General features: G+C 41.3%; 1 pseudogene; it reads left to right on the top strand.

Moving 5' to 3' along the window:
- The first annotated feature begins 3,092 nt into the window (after positions 1-3,092).
- Positions 3,093-8,034, top strand: LOC103082607 (D-dopachrome decarboxylase-like; annotated as a pseudogene).
- Positions 8,035-15,467: the final 7,433 nt, after the last annotated feature.

The raw sequence follows: 15,467 nt of genomic DNA on the forward strand, positions 1-15,467 counted from the left end.
TCCTGCTAAAGGTACTTATCAAAAATGAGATCAAACTCATGGGATATGAGAGGAAACCCAGCACAGTGACAATAATCTGGAGCTTCTTTGTAAATGGGTCCTTCTGGTGAAAATGTAATAAAAATGATCATTTCAGTGTTTAAACTACCAATGATGTTTAGGAGAGTGGGCTTTGGAGTGTGACAGAGTATGAGTTTAAATGACTTCTCTGAGTGCCAGTGTTTTCATGTGTAAAATGAAGATAATAACACTCACCTCAGTTTGTTGTAAATATTAAATGAGATACAATCCTTAATATGCTTAGCTGGTGTGGGCTTGTGTGCTAAGAAGCTACTGCAATGGCTTCTCTTCTTCCTCCTGTTACTACAAACTGTAATTCTAATTCTTTAACTACACTGAGTTCCTGAAAGCCAGGAAGAGTATCTTATCTTTCTATCTCTCAAGTGCCTAGTAGCATACCTTGAGGGTGAGCAGAGACTCAAATAGTTGTTTGCTGGATAAAATTGCTCTTACAGAGTCTTTAGTTCCACGTTTCTCTAGGAAACACTGTATTTGGTAATTGTATCTGAAGAATGAAGGTATTGCGGTTTTGTAGCATGCTATACAAATATATGTATATGTGTATGTATGCTTATCTATATAGAATATATAGGACTTATTACAAATTTCTGTCAATTTTAAGAGCTCCCAAGAGTCATTAGCTTCGTAGCCATTCCGAGCCGAACAGTCCCTCGGAGTGTATTTAGAGGCAGCGTTGTGTAGGATACAGTCTTGTGTAGGCCCCCTACACAGTGTTGTGTAGGCCCCCTGGAGTGGGCCCAGGATGCCATCCTCAGTGACAAAGTCAAAGGCCAAGTCAAAGTCCTTTTCTAAAGCTATCAGCACTTCAAACAAACAAACAAACTTTAAACCTTTTTATTATGGGACATTTCAAACATATATAAATGGAAACAATACTTTATAATTACCCCCCATGTATCCATCACCTGCTTCAATTATTATTCACTCATGGCCAGTCTTAGTTCAGCTTTACCAGGGATCATGAAGGTTTTTCCCCATAGGGCCAAATAGTAAATATTTTAGCCTTTTTGGGCCATACGGTCTCTGTTGCGACTACTCAACTCTGCCTTTGTAGCAAGAAAGCAGTCATAGATCACATAAACAAATGAACCTGACTGTATTCCAATAAAACTTTATTTACCAAAAACATTGGATTTCCCTGGTAGTCCAGTGGTTAAGAATCCGCCTTCCAATGCAGGCGACATGGGTTCGATCCCTGGTTGGGGAACTAAGGTCCCACATGCTATGGGGCAACTAAGACCACGCACTCTGGAGCCCTCCCGCCACAACTAGAGAGAAGCCCACGTGCCGCAACTAAGACCCAATCAGCCAAATAAATAAATAAATATTTAAACAAACAAACAAAACAGGTGGTGCGCCAGATTTGGTCTGGGCCATCGTTTTTGGCCCTGCTCTATAACATTGCCCACTTCCTCCCTACCCTTAATTATTTTCAAGTAAATCCAAGATATCATTTTTTATCTATAAATATTTCAGTTATCTCTAAAAGATAAAAATCCTTTAACAATAATATAATATTGTTATATATACTGTATTATATATTATAATCATGACTCCATTGTACTTGAAGTTATTCCTTAATATTAAATATCCAGTTAATGTTCAAATTTTCTCAGCATAATTTTTTTTACACTTGGCTTGTTGGAATGAGGAGACATTATAATTGGGTTACATGCCTCTTAACTTTCTTTTAGGTACACCTTCCCTCCCACTAGCCCTGCTTTTTGTTTAAGACACTTGGTCTCAGGTTCTGGAGAGTTTTTCACAGTATGGAATTTGCTGATTACATCCTGAGGTGTCATTGATCTTGTTGGTCTATCTCCTGTTATTCCTAAATTGGTAGTTAAATCTGGCCACTAGATCCCTTTCATGTTAGATTTTTTGCAAGAACACTTCACAGCAGTATTGAATGCTTCCATCAGGATGCAAGTAACGTATCTCTCTTTTTTTTTAATGTCAGATGCCATTTATGATTACCACTTAGGTCCACTGTTTCATTTTGTCACAAAATGATTATATTTTAGTTTATCATTCCTTCTTCATTTATTAGCTGGAGAACTATATAAAAAGAGACTTTTCTACAACTGTTGGTTACCCTAGTTTACATTTCATATAAGAAAGCAGGATAAATGCTTAACTCGTTCCATTTACTTACCAGTTTTCCAAATAACAAGTTGGCTCTTAGCATCCTCCAAAAGTGACCAATAAGGTTTTTTTTCTCAAAATAAAAAATATTATTATTAACATATGGATTTAAGCATAGTCATCCTGTTTTCTGATATAACCCCAGTAGTCTTTGACAAATTCCTTGCTTTCTGTAGAAAGGCTGTTCCATGCTCATTTTGTTCAGTTTTTACCCTGACCTGGAATCGGCTATTTCTCCAAGGAGCTCTGGTTTAACATTGTAGTTCTTAATGAGTTTTCGCAGAAAGACAAAGTCTCCGCAGTGGAGTGGGCAGTTCAATAAGTGGTGTGATAGCCCCGCACTGCTCACTGGAAGCTAAGGTCAGTACATGCAGGTGGCTGATTTCTAAGAGCACATGTGCCCAGTAGAGACAGTGACATGCAGGTGGCTGATTTCTAAGAGCACATGTGCCCAGTAGAGACAGTGCCTTTGTAAATGGGTTTGTGGTTACCTCTCCCTAACTGTTTTCTCCAGTACTTAAGTTTTCTGATTAGAACATATCAGAACAAACCTCCCATATCAGTCCAAAAAAACACATCATGCTGAAAAATTGAGTTTTAAAGCCACATTAACTTAAATTCCATGTACGTTCTTCAAGAATCCCAACTTGATTAAAGTGGGCTACAGTGAGAAAACCTAGAAAGCATGTGACTGAATTCAGGGCAAGAACACTGCAGGCAAAGCAAGACTGCTCCCTTGACATTGATTCGAAACAGCTATCACATTGCTCAGCCAGAGTGTATGTACTCCTGGTTAACTCCTTTCTTATAAGCCAGAGTATTTGCCAACTGCCATCAGCATCACTGACTTTCTGGGCCACTTCAGCATGAAGGCTCTCTCGTCTGAGGTTAAAAGTGGGACAATTTATGCTTTGTTGGTTTTGGATAATTTAAAGTTTTAAGGGTGTTTTAATATTTTCTTCTTGCTAAAGAGAATACTAAACGTACTTCACATGTTGGCTGGTGATGAAATCTATTTTGTCAGTGATTTGTAATGTGCTGTTTGCCTTAATGATTTAGCTTTTATACTTTATTAAAATTATATTTTTGCTTTTATATGTTAATTAAGCCTGGACCTGATACAGTATGTGTCTTCCTTCATAATAGTTTATTGTTCTTCAGTGACCCTATTTAAATTCTTACCACAAAATCTGTTCTAGGGCAAAAATTTTAATCTGATTAGAAAAGTACAAAAACCAATCATCACTCATAATACTTAGATAAAATATTTATGTAAGTATAACTCTAAAGCAAAGGTAAAAAGTTCAAAATCCTGGGCTTCCCTGGTGGTGCAGTGGTTGAGAATCTGCCTGCTAATGCAGGGAACACGGGTTCGAGCCCTGGTCTGGGAGGATCCCACATGCCGCGAAGCAACTAGGCCCGTGAACCACAACGACTGAGCCTGCGCGTCTGGAGCCTGTGCTCCGCAACAAGAGAGGCCGCGATAGTGAGAGGCCCGCTCACCGCGATGAAGAGTGGCCTCCGCTTGCCACAACCAGAGAAAGCCCTCGCACAGAAACGAAGACACAACGCAGCAAAAAAATAAATTAATAAACTCCTGGGGCTTCTCTGGTGGCGCAGTGCTTGAGAGTCCGCCTGCCGACGCAGGGCACACGGGTTCGTGCCCCGGTCCGGGAAGATCCCACATGCCGCGGAGCGGCTGGGCCCATGAGCCATGGCCGCTGAGCCTGAGCGTCCGGAGCTTGTGCTCCGCAACGGGAGAGGCCACAATAGTGAGAGGACCGCGTACCGCAATTTAAAAAAAAAAAAAAAAATTCAAAATCCTGTTTATTTAAAAAGATTAAGGACATTAATTTACTTTAATCTAAATTCTATATTCTGGCTTGCAGAGAAACGAATATCTACCTGAGAAAGATGATTATTTTCTCTTATATTTTGTTTAGTCTTTATCGTTTTCTGCTCTGCTTACCAGGGCAATGCATACTTTTTGCAAAAATTTTAACTATTACAGGAATATATGAGATGAAAGTCCCTCTAAAACCACTCTGAAGAGATAACCACTGACAATAGTTTGGGGAACATTGAAAGAATATTATTTAAACTCCAAGATATTTGCTGCTCATGGTGCCAGGATCAATTTTTCAAAGGGTCATTTTGGTTTTGAACCACAAGGGGTCATCATAACATTACAGCAAGCACCTTTTCACTTAATTTACCCGTCAAAGAACAATTCAACAGAGTAAATCTGAAGGCTTTATTCAACAACTCATGAACCAGGAAGCATCCCATCTGGTAACTACAAGAGCGCTCCCAGGAGTGGTACAGGCAGAAGGCTTTTATAGAAAGAAGGGTGGGGAGAGGAAGTCATTAGTAAAAGAAAAGAAAGGATTATTTTGGGCCAGGACAACTTATTTTTGGAGGGAAGAGACCCAGAGGGCTTTATCATGCAGACTGCGTCTTCTTCCTTTGGGATGGGGGGTGGGGGTGGGGTGGGGAAAAGGCCAACATGCTGAGTAGAAAATTCCAACTGCGTGATTAAGATTACATTTCTGAGGCAGGTTGAAACTGCAGTTAGGTTAGCTATGAAATCTAGGTGGTATCATGGGCTTTAGCAAAAGTGGTGCCATTTGGGGCCTGTGGTTTTTCTCTTTAACATACATTACTTATAAATTTTTCATTTAAAAAAGTCGCACTGCAGCTTCCACAAGTGACTTCCTGTTGTATATGTTAGATGTTTTTGGACATCTCATTAAGTGTCAAGGTGTTCTCCTACTTCCTCTCTCTTGATGGCTCACCAAACCATCACTGGTCTTCACCATAATGCAAGCCCTTCTTTTCTTCCTCCTAAATAGCAATTTTTTTAAAAATGTTTTCAGCTGTTATTTCACAGTCTGGTTCCATTTACCCTACATGTTCACTGCAACTTATCTTGTTTTAAGGGTCTGTAAACAAAAAGAACAGAGTGTCTGTTGTTTATCATCCAGTGACACAAAGGGATAAGTTGCAATCCACTGCAGTCACCCACCGACTCTACGCCCTGAATTTGCAGTCACCCACCGACTGTACGTCCTGAATTCAGGGAATTCAGGATGGCGAAAACAGGATGAAGCATTCTATGTTTAGGATTACCGTCCCTAGATGGTTAAGATGCATACCTAAGGAAGAATTTCAGCGACCCCAGATTCCTGCACCTTCCCATACATAGAAAAGCGCTAAACTCATTAACGTGAGATATCTGCTTTTGTGATTAGCAATAATTTCTTACCAACATGTATGCATGACTACATGTATTCCCCAGCCCCAAATTCATATTTATACTGGCTCTTCCCCTACCTCTTTAGAGCAGTACCTCAGAGCTATCTGAGAGGCTGTCTCCAGGCTATAGTCCTCAATAAGTTTCCCAAATAAAAAAAAACTGAGCTTTCTCCGCTGCTGCCCTTCGCACAGCTATCCGCTGGACTCGGCAGTTCGTTGAACTGCACACGAACTTGCCCGCCGGCCGCGTGCCCGCGGGCCCGGAGAAGCGGCTGTGCGCTGCCACTGCCGCCACCCTGGGCAAGCCTGAGGACGTGAGCATGGGCCGGGGAGCACGGGGTGGGAGGAGGTTGGCTGACCTGGGTCGGGCTCTGTCCCCGCCCCGGCTCCCCCACCGTGAACCCGACCCTTCCGCGCCCACCCGGACCCCCCGCCCGCCGAGTCTGACCTCCAGCTCTCTGTGACCACGCAGCCCCGTCCCCCACATCCACTCAGTGTCGCCTTGCCCAGTCAGGACCCCGACGTGACCTCCAGTAACCCCGGCCGGTGCCCCCAGCTCTAATCCCCTGGGGCTCGAGCATCTCTACCCTGCGCTCCCGCACTCCGCGCGCCCCGGTCCTCAGCACTATCCTGGCCTACACCGGCTTCAGGTTAAGCTTTCGTGTCCCCGCAGCGCGTGAACGTGACGGTGCGGTCCGGCCTGGCCACAGCGGTGAACGACTTGGCGGATTCCGGCGCGCAGCTCCTGGTCTCCTCCATCGGTGTGATGGGCACACCGCCTCTTCGAGTTCCTCACCAAGGAGCTAGAGCTGGCCCAGGACTGGTGCGTAGGGGCAGGGAGAGGATCCTCTTGGGACTGCTGCGCGGCCGGGAGTAGGGATCCCACCTCAGGCACCTCCTAAGTTTGGGGAAAAAATAAATTTCTCACCCTGTGTAAGAAGGACCTGGTGCCCCAGGGCCCATTGACCCCTTGCCCGCGCCCCCCCCCCGCCCCCGTGGTGGAGCCACCTTGAGAGTGGTGGTGGAATTGAATGAATTCCTGGCTCTGCAGTGGTTCCTGTGACACCTGGGTAAGGTGTGGCCTCTTGGACCTCAGTGTTTCCACCTGTGAAGTGGGAAGGCTACCCTTTAACCACACCCTGGGGGCACTGCATGGGATGGCACTATACTGTACCTGCCCTGGCACTTGGCAGGGTGGGATGTTGTTACCCTGACAAAACCAAAGCCAGTTATCATCTGCCTTCAGACTTCTCCACATCTTAGGAAAACAGGAGTAATATTCTAGAACTTCTCCAAGCAGGTCAGGAGGAATTCTGGGTATGTTCTGAGGCTGGGACCTTTGGGTCCCACGTAAGGTTCCCAGGAGGGCCACAGAGTAGTGGAAAGAGCATTGGACTGAATGTCTGGAGACCTGGGTTCTGGGTCCCGAGCAGCTGGGGGATCCAGACAAACCTGGAAATGAACCATCTCTGGTTTGTAGCCTTCTCTTCTGTGAATAGAGAGGCATGGATTAAACGATTCCCATGAAGCCCCTACAGCTCCTAAACCTGGGATTCTGTGGCAAGGATAAAATTTCTTCCCGGGTGAAAAATATTCCTGAGCCAAGTCCATGCCTACGAAGTACTAAGTGCATGAGAAGCTTGAAAGAACCTTCCAGAATGGAGCCTTCATTGGCCCAGAAAGGCTGGTGAAGAATGGTCACTTCCGGGGGCCGGGGGGGGCACTCAAACCTGGTCCTCAAGCTGGGGAGTCATAATAATTCTAACAGTGATAAGTAATGTGTAATTTACCATGTGCCAGATACTCGATAGGTAACTCACATGCATGATTCCATTTGATCCTTACAAGTTTTGTCCCCGTGCCCACACCCCTCATGCGGACATGCCATCCCCATGAGGTAGATACCTCCATTATGCCTATTTACAGATGGGAAAACTGAGGGTGTCACATATACCTCCTTGGCCCCAGGCTATCCCAAGTATCCTGTTTCTTCACAAAGAACTTCCTGTCACTTCTGTGAAAGAGGCACACTCACTCCACAGACATTACGGGGGTGGGGGTGGGGGTGGGAGTCACCCTGTGCTTGGCCTTCTTAAGCCAGGCTTTGCAAAAACAGGCGGCTGGAGCACTGCACAGGGGGCCTGCAGTTTGGAAGAGAGGGTTCCCATGTGAACCCACAGACAGCATACAGTGACCACGGAGGCTGCCATGTTGAGAGTCTGTCCTGGGAGGGCGATGATGATGTGCAGTCACCATCCCATCCCTGCCATGCCCACTGCCCTGTTAGGGGTTGTGGAGAGAGCATTAATGGGGTGAGACAGGCTTGCAAAATGCCTGGGGGCTAAGGCAGGCTGGCCTGGGAGCCCATGGTGGGTGTGCCTGTCTCTGGGTCTTGGAATGTGAGGCATTAGCCCAGGAGCTGATGACATCTTTTTCTCTGTCCCCTGAAGGATCATTATCTGCTTTCTTCCCCTGGATCCCAGGCAGATTGGCAAGAATGGGACAGTCGTGACTTTTTGTGATTGGCATGGAGGGTGTCCAAGGCATCTGTGAGGTGGCAGCCCCTTCCAGAGAGGCCTCCTGGCAGAGTGAGGGCCTAGTGGATACCAGTTTCTGGCACCCCCATGTGCAGACATGCCTGTGACCTGTCAGTTCTCTTCCCCATCCTCATGACAAATAAACAAAGAGAGCTTTGTCTCTCAAACATGAAAAAACTAAAAAATAAAATAAAATAAACCTGAAACTTACTGCTCTTAAGCTGTGTGTGTGTGTGTGTGTGTGTGTGTGTGTGTGTGTGTGTTTTCAGTCGACAGTTTCATAAGAGATGTTCTGTGTGGGTAAAGAAAAGCTCTGTTTAAAAACAGGTTAGATAGTACATCCCACCCTGGACAAAGTGCATGTTAACATACTGAAGTCTCTGAGCAGTCCTTTGGTGATTAGAGCCACTTAACTTTAGGTTTCTCCCGATGCAGAGCACAGGCTCCGGACGCGCAGGCTCAGCGGCCATGGCTCACGGGCCCAGCCGCTCCACGGCATGTGGGATCTTTCCAGACCACGGCAGGAACCCGCGTCCCCTGCATCGGCAGGCGGACTCTCAACCACTGCGCCACCAGGGAAGCCCAAGCCACTTAACTTTAAAACAGCATTTTCCAAACAATTGATTGGACAAAGACTCCCCTTGTTTGGGCAATTAATGTCTTTAACAACCTGAAGAAGTAGTATTCTTTGGAATAGTATTTGAGAAATTCTGATTTATAACATTAATTTTAAAAAGCTATAAAACTCGTATATCATACTATTGTATAAATATTCATGTTTCACTTGAAGAAATTATATATTTTTGAATTCACATATATTTTATAATGTAATAACCTTACCATGTTTTCTTCTGCCCTCCAAATGTTTCTCATTTTTATTTTTTCTGTCTATTTATTTATTCATTTTCAGCTGCATTGGGTCTTCGTTGCTTCATGCAGGCTTGCTGTAGTTGTGGCAAGTGGGGGCTACTCTTCATTGCAGTGCGTGGGCTTCTCATTGTGGTGGCTCCTCTTGGAGCACGGGCTTTAGGCGTGCAGGCTTCAGTAGTTGTGGCACCCGGGGTCAGTAGTTGTGGCTCATGGGCTCTAGAGAACAGGCTCAGTAGTTGTGGTGCACAGGCTTAGTTGCTCGGCGGCATGTGGGGTCTTCCCGGACCTGGGCTCAAACCCGTGTCCCCTACATTGGCAGGCAGATTCTTAACCACTGCACCACCAGGGAAGCCCTATTTTTTTCTGTCTTGATGGCAGAGATCCCAGAACTTGTCTTGCTACAGCAGTAAGCTTGTATGGTAATTACATGAACTAATGATGGAAAATTCACCAGTGGGAATAATAAATGGCATTGTTATGCTGAGAACACTGTTTCTATTAGAAAATATGAACTAAGAAAAATGAATTATTAGGTAGAAAGGTGATTTTACATTATTATAGAGGTCATTATTATACATTATATTTACATTATTAAAGATGTCACAGAAGAAAGATTTGTAATCAGAGAGTTTTATACAAACAAACCTTATAATCTTAGAATAGGAAGGGATATTATCAGAGATAATTTGATAGAATATCATACCAACTGAAGAAATAAGGAGGAATTCATGGCTTTTTGTGTCTAATCATTAAAGAATCTGAAAAAGAAATTTCTTTTTTTAAGAGTTCTCCAAATGCTACATATAATAGAATTGTAAAATGTATTGAAAATTATAAAGAACTTAGGAACATCAAAAACAGCCTTCTTACCTCAAAGAAAGGGAGACCCAACTTCAAAAAGTTAAGTAATTTTTTTTAAAAAACAGACGTTACAAATCAGTAGTTGCAGATATGGAGATAAAGATATTCTGACTCTAGGTTTATGATTAATTCTACTATTTAAAAAGTGATTTACAAACTATTCATAGTTTTATACAAATATGAGATTATTACTGGAGTGACCTCAGAGCTGTATTCTGAAATGGGATTATTCTTTAGGGGGAAAATACCTGTACTTCTCCATTTCAACCACTAGATAGCAGGCTACTGAATAAAACACAATATGGGATTTCATAGGTCTAGAGTGGTAAATAGGGTCAATGAGAAGAATGGCAAATTGCAAAGTCACAAAAGACAGGAAGTTATAAAGATTTGGATGAGTTGGGATTTTCTTGAGGAGAATGAGGCCGTAACTTTCTCCTACTTCTAACGCAGTGAGAGCCAGGTCAAATGACTCTTGAAGCTTGAGATATAATTTGCTTTGGTGATCTCAAATGGGTAGAAAATGAGAAACTGTTCAATCAAAAGTACAGAGGCTGATTACACAGTGTATTTCAACATCACAATGTATCCAATGTAGGAGTCCTTTCTGAATTGAACGCAAAAAACTTCTCTCAAACATTTAAAATATCTATGTGTTGAAGGGGATGGTGGTGGCACATCCCATGTCCACCACACAGTGGGACTGAATATTCAATAACAAAAGAATATTTAATTAAATTGTGGAATATATACACGATGGAATGCTGGTTAGCCACTTAAAATCATCTTTTAGTTAAGTTTTTTTGACATGGGAAATAAGAATACTGATCGGTGGGAAAAAGTTACATTGCATTATATAGACCATGATATTTTTAGGAAATAACAATATATAAATATGAAAAATAAAGATATTTATATACATCTATAAATTAAAGTTATTATTAACTGTCAGCTTTCTTTTTGTGTTTTCAAAAAAGTTGCGCTAATCATGTATTACCTCTGAAATTGGAAAACAACAAAACTAAACATTAACAGAATGGTTGGTAAAGCAACTCCTTTGCCATAATCACTACCCGATGCTCCTCTGCTGTCTACTGTCCAAGCCATTCAGAGCTTGCCCAGCGCTTTCGCTCCCTCTCTCTCTCTCCCCTTCTCCTGGTGCTGGCTACCTCATACCTCTTTTCCCTGGAGGTGATGGCATTTGGGTGGGACTATGAATTTACTGTTTAGGTGCCCAGTTTTGCCATTTATGAGCAATAGCACAGAATATGGTTATGATTCTTTGATTTAAATTTTAATGACTTTTACATTTGAATGTCTAAAACAATATTTTCAAATTGTGGTTTACAGACCACTTTACACTGGTTTGTTAAAAATGCAACTTCTTGGTCTTTTTCCCAGGCTCAACGAATCTAAAATTTTGGGAATAGTGTTCTGGAATTTACATTTTTAACTAGCTCCCTGAGTTTGCTTTTTTGTTTTTTTGTGTGTTTTTAATTAACGTTTATTTATTTATTTATTTTTGGCTGAGTTGGGTCTTTGTTGCTGCACGCGGGCTTTCTCTAGTTGCTGCGAGCAGGGTCTACCCCTCATTGCGGTGTGCGGGCTTCTCATTGCGGTGGCTTCTCTCGCTGCGGAGCATGGGCTCTAGGCGCACGGGCTTCAGTAGTTGTGGCTCGCGGGCTCTAGAGCTCAGGCTCAGTAGTTATGGCACGCGGGCCCAGTTGCTCCGCAGCATGTGGGATCTTCCCGGACGAGGGCTCGAACCCCTGTCCCCTGCATTGGCAGGAGGATTCTTAACCACTGCGCCACCAGGGAAGTCCCGTGAGTTATTTTTATGCACATTAAAGTTTGAGAACCTTTGGTAATGGCTGAGATCAAGCGTGAGAAAAATGAGAGCAAAAATATCAAACTAGTGAACGCTGTTAAAAGTCTGAATATTAAAAAAAAAAAGTCTGAATATTTATCAAACTCCTCATCTGAGCTATTTTTCCAGCAGATGCTTATATATTCAATATTTTTAAAGGCACAGACATATAAGGACAAACTAATAATAATAATTTTAATGATCTAAGCACTCCCCCACCACCCACCAAAATTTTACTTCTTCATGAAAGCACCCAGTATGTATGTGGCAATTGAAGTGAATAAACCAAGAAGCAATGTCTTAAAAAATAAAATGAAACAAAACAGCATTTCGGAAATAAAGCTTCACATAATGGAGGAATAAATCTGGATTTAAACATTCTCTGCTATTCCTGATGCCAAATGGCACCTGACAAATTTGGACACCAGAGGAGTTGATGACCTGGTGAAGAGATTAAGTCTTGAAAGCTTTCACAGCTGGCTTTTCAGCTTGACCATGGGCTCCTCTTGGGCACAGGGCTGTGTCCCAGCTTCTGAGACTAACATTTGGGAGGAAACTGTGACCTCCAATTTCAATCCATAGCAGGTTTCTCCAAAATGTTGGAGAGAGAATATTGGTCACAGACTAACAGTCAGAGAGAAAAGCATTGCCAAGGATGCATTTGATGGTGTCCTAGGAAGAGAAAGCTATTTCCCTGGAGAGAAAGGCTTGTATGGGAACAACGGATATAAGAGAAGTATCATGTTGTGGAAATGCTCCGAAACCACAAGTCAATCAAAAACCAAGGTTCTTTTCTCTGTTAACTTTTTTTAGAGTCTTGCTTGAATTAAACATGGCAGCAGGGAAATCCAGGGCATGTTTCAGTAAATTGTAAAAAATGTTGATTTATTTAGGTTAGAAATCAGTCTCTAAGCAACTGGTTTTTGAAATGTTTATGAAAACTGTGCAAATATTTTTGGAATAAAAGTTTTGATTTTTGTTTGTTAAAATGCTCATTTAAAAATAGATCATCTAAGTATTCAAATATGGTTTTCTTTTCGTAACAATTGTCTTGATACTTGATTATCTGTGGCAGTAATGAGAACCTCCTACTAGAGGAACCAGTAATTGAGAACCTCCTACTAGAGGAAGCTGACTGACTGAGGGCCCAGCCAACTGTGCATTTTCGCAGAGGTAACCTCTCTGATGCCCAAGTGTGGTGGGCATACTCAGACCTATTATTGAGAGACAGGGGATGCTTCTCAGCTCACTTTGTTAAAGTTTGAAAGCTACTAAATTCAGGGGAGATTTGTTATGAAACAAGAGATAACTAATGCAACCCCTTAAAGCCATTTACTTATGTTAGTTTTTAGTGTACTATGTAGTTATTATATATAATATATTACAATAATGATATTTTTTTTTTTTGCTATTTATTTATTTATTTATTTATTTATTTTAACATCTTTATTGGAGTATAATTGCTTTACAATGGTGTGTTAGTTTCTGCTTTTATAACAAAGTGAATCAGCTATACATATACATATGTCCCCATATCCCCTCCCTCTTGCATCTCCCTCCCACCCTCCCTATCCTACCCCTCTAGGTGGTCACAAAGCACCATTGCTTTGCTTTTTTTTTTTTTTTTTTTTTTACATCTTTATTGGGGTATAATTGCTTTACAATGGTGTGTTAGTTTCTGCTTTATAACAGAGTGAGTCAGTTATACATATATAATAATGATATTTATTGGGCATTTATAATGTTCCAAGTACTGTTCTAATTGCTTTACATGAATGAGTTATTCACAACAACCCTATGACATTTGTGTTATTATTACTTCAAATTCATAGATAAGAAAGCTGGAGTGATGGAGAGGCTAGGTAACTTTCCTAAGGTCACAGCACTGGTAAGTGGTGCTAACGGGACTTGAACTTTGAAGTCTACTTTCAGAGCCAAGCTCTCCTGAGGTGGTAGTCAAGCTGTCATCTGGGGCTGTAGTCATCTCGAGGCTCAGCTAGTGGTGGAGAATCTGTTCCCAAGCTCAGTCACATAGTTGTCAACAAGTCTCTGTTCCTTGCTGTTTGATTTTTGGCGGGAGGCTTCCTTCTGCACCATGGGAACTTATCTCATTAGTGAGATTACAAATGAGATCATACTATATAGAGTTTGGTTTTTTTACCCCACCCCGAAATATATTGTAAATATTTTTCCATGTAACTAAATCTATTTCTAATCATCATTTTTTTTAAGGTTTGGATGCAAATTGACAACTTGAAAAGGCAGATGCTTTTAGGCAAATCAGCTAAAATATCATGGAAATACTCTCACTTTATCTTCTTTGATTTATGCACAATATCAGGGAAACTTCATTCATCAGTTGGCTGTCGACTTCTTTGAGTCATTACTATTAAAAAAAGCAAAATTTGTGTTTTTACTTGACAGCAGAGATCTTACCTGCAATTTATTATTATATATTAACATTTATCTTCTTTTTTTGCAATTATAAGATAACTTATAAAACTTGAAATTCTACAAGAGCTAAATACTCTATTTTTCAGTGCTAAATGTAGAGCTATGCAAATTAACAGGAATGATTCACTACTGTAGCGGAGACAAAGTATTTTCAGTAGTTGAAAATTTCTTACTGACTTGTCTGAATTATTATGTTATTTTTGGTGTTATGATAATGAAAAACAGTCTGCCAAAGGTAGCAGGAACATTTCTCTCATCTCTGAATTTCACACGAAGACATCCTACTTAGAGGCTCTTTATTATTGGTTTATGAGAAGAAAGCTCAGAGAGGAGCTTTGCACTGTTGGTTCCACACTTCACTTTGTATGTGAAATTGGCTTAAAAGAGCCCCATGCTAATTGTCATTACAAACACAAACCCTGCACCTTGGGGAAAAGGAAGTCAATAAGATGAACACCTACACCTTCAAACTGATGTTTCAGGCATGAGATCACTCTAGAGAAAATTAATCCCAGTAGGTGGGATCTAAAGAAAAGGAAAATTTGAAAAACAACAACAAAATTCCAAGAAAAACTCATTCCAAATGAAGCAAATTCTTCATTTTTATCTGTTAAATATGCCTTTTGGTTATATTTTTTTCTTCTTAATCTGAAGAAGAGAGTATAGAATTGTAGGGCTTCCCAGTGTAGCACTCCTTGAGACCTCCCTAATTTCTTGCATTGCTCTCTTTCTTTCACTGAAATGTACTAAATACTTACAATAGAATAGAATACAAAAATGCATAATATTTTTCTGTTTTCAACCAATATTATTCATGTAAGAGAGAAATGAGTTTTCCCTAAATGTTAGTCTAAGACTTTAATGAATTTTAGATTTGGCATAATTCTGTAAATCCTTTCAGTGCAATATTCTTTAGGGACTGGATTATAATTTGTTGAGTATATCTTTCACATACCAAGTTACTTAGTTGACTCAATTTATGACATATAAGCCAGAGTGTTATTCTAGGAAGTTCCTATGGGTTCAGAATCTCTATTGCCTAGGACTCAATGTGCCCTTCTAACACTGCTTTTTAAAAACTGGGTATAGGAGGGGACCCAGCACTGAGTGATTGGAGCTATGCCTTACATATTGTTTTGAACATTATGGCTGACTATTTAATGAGAATTTGTGACTTTGGGGTAATAAGTGGGAGCTGAGGATGAGGTAAGTTCTTTTTCTTTAGAAACTGGAGGTTCAATTTATTTAATACTCTTCAGAAAACACCACTAGAGTAAAGTTTAGCACAGAATCAGATGTTGAACACCATTTTCATTTCTTCAACTGGTGTGTTACAGGAAGCCATTTATAAGCACTAAACACAAGGACATAAAAATAAAAGTTCATTTAAAATGGGC

The sequence above is a fragment of the Lipotes vexillifer genome, unplaced genomic scaffold, assembly GCF_000442215.2.
Source record: "Lipotes vexillifer unplaced genomic scaffold, Lipotes_vexillifer_v1.1 scaffold163, whole genome shotgun sequence".
NCBI classification, from domain to species: domain Eukaryota; kingdom Metazoa; phylum Chordata; class Mammalia; order Artiodactyla; family Lipotidae; genus Lipotes; species Lipotes vexillifer.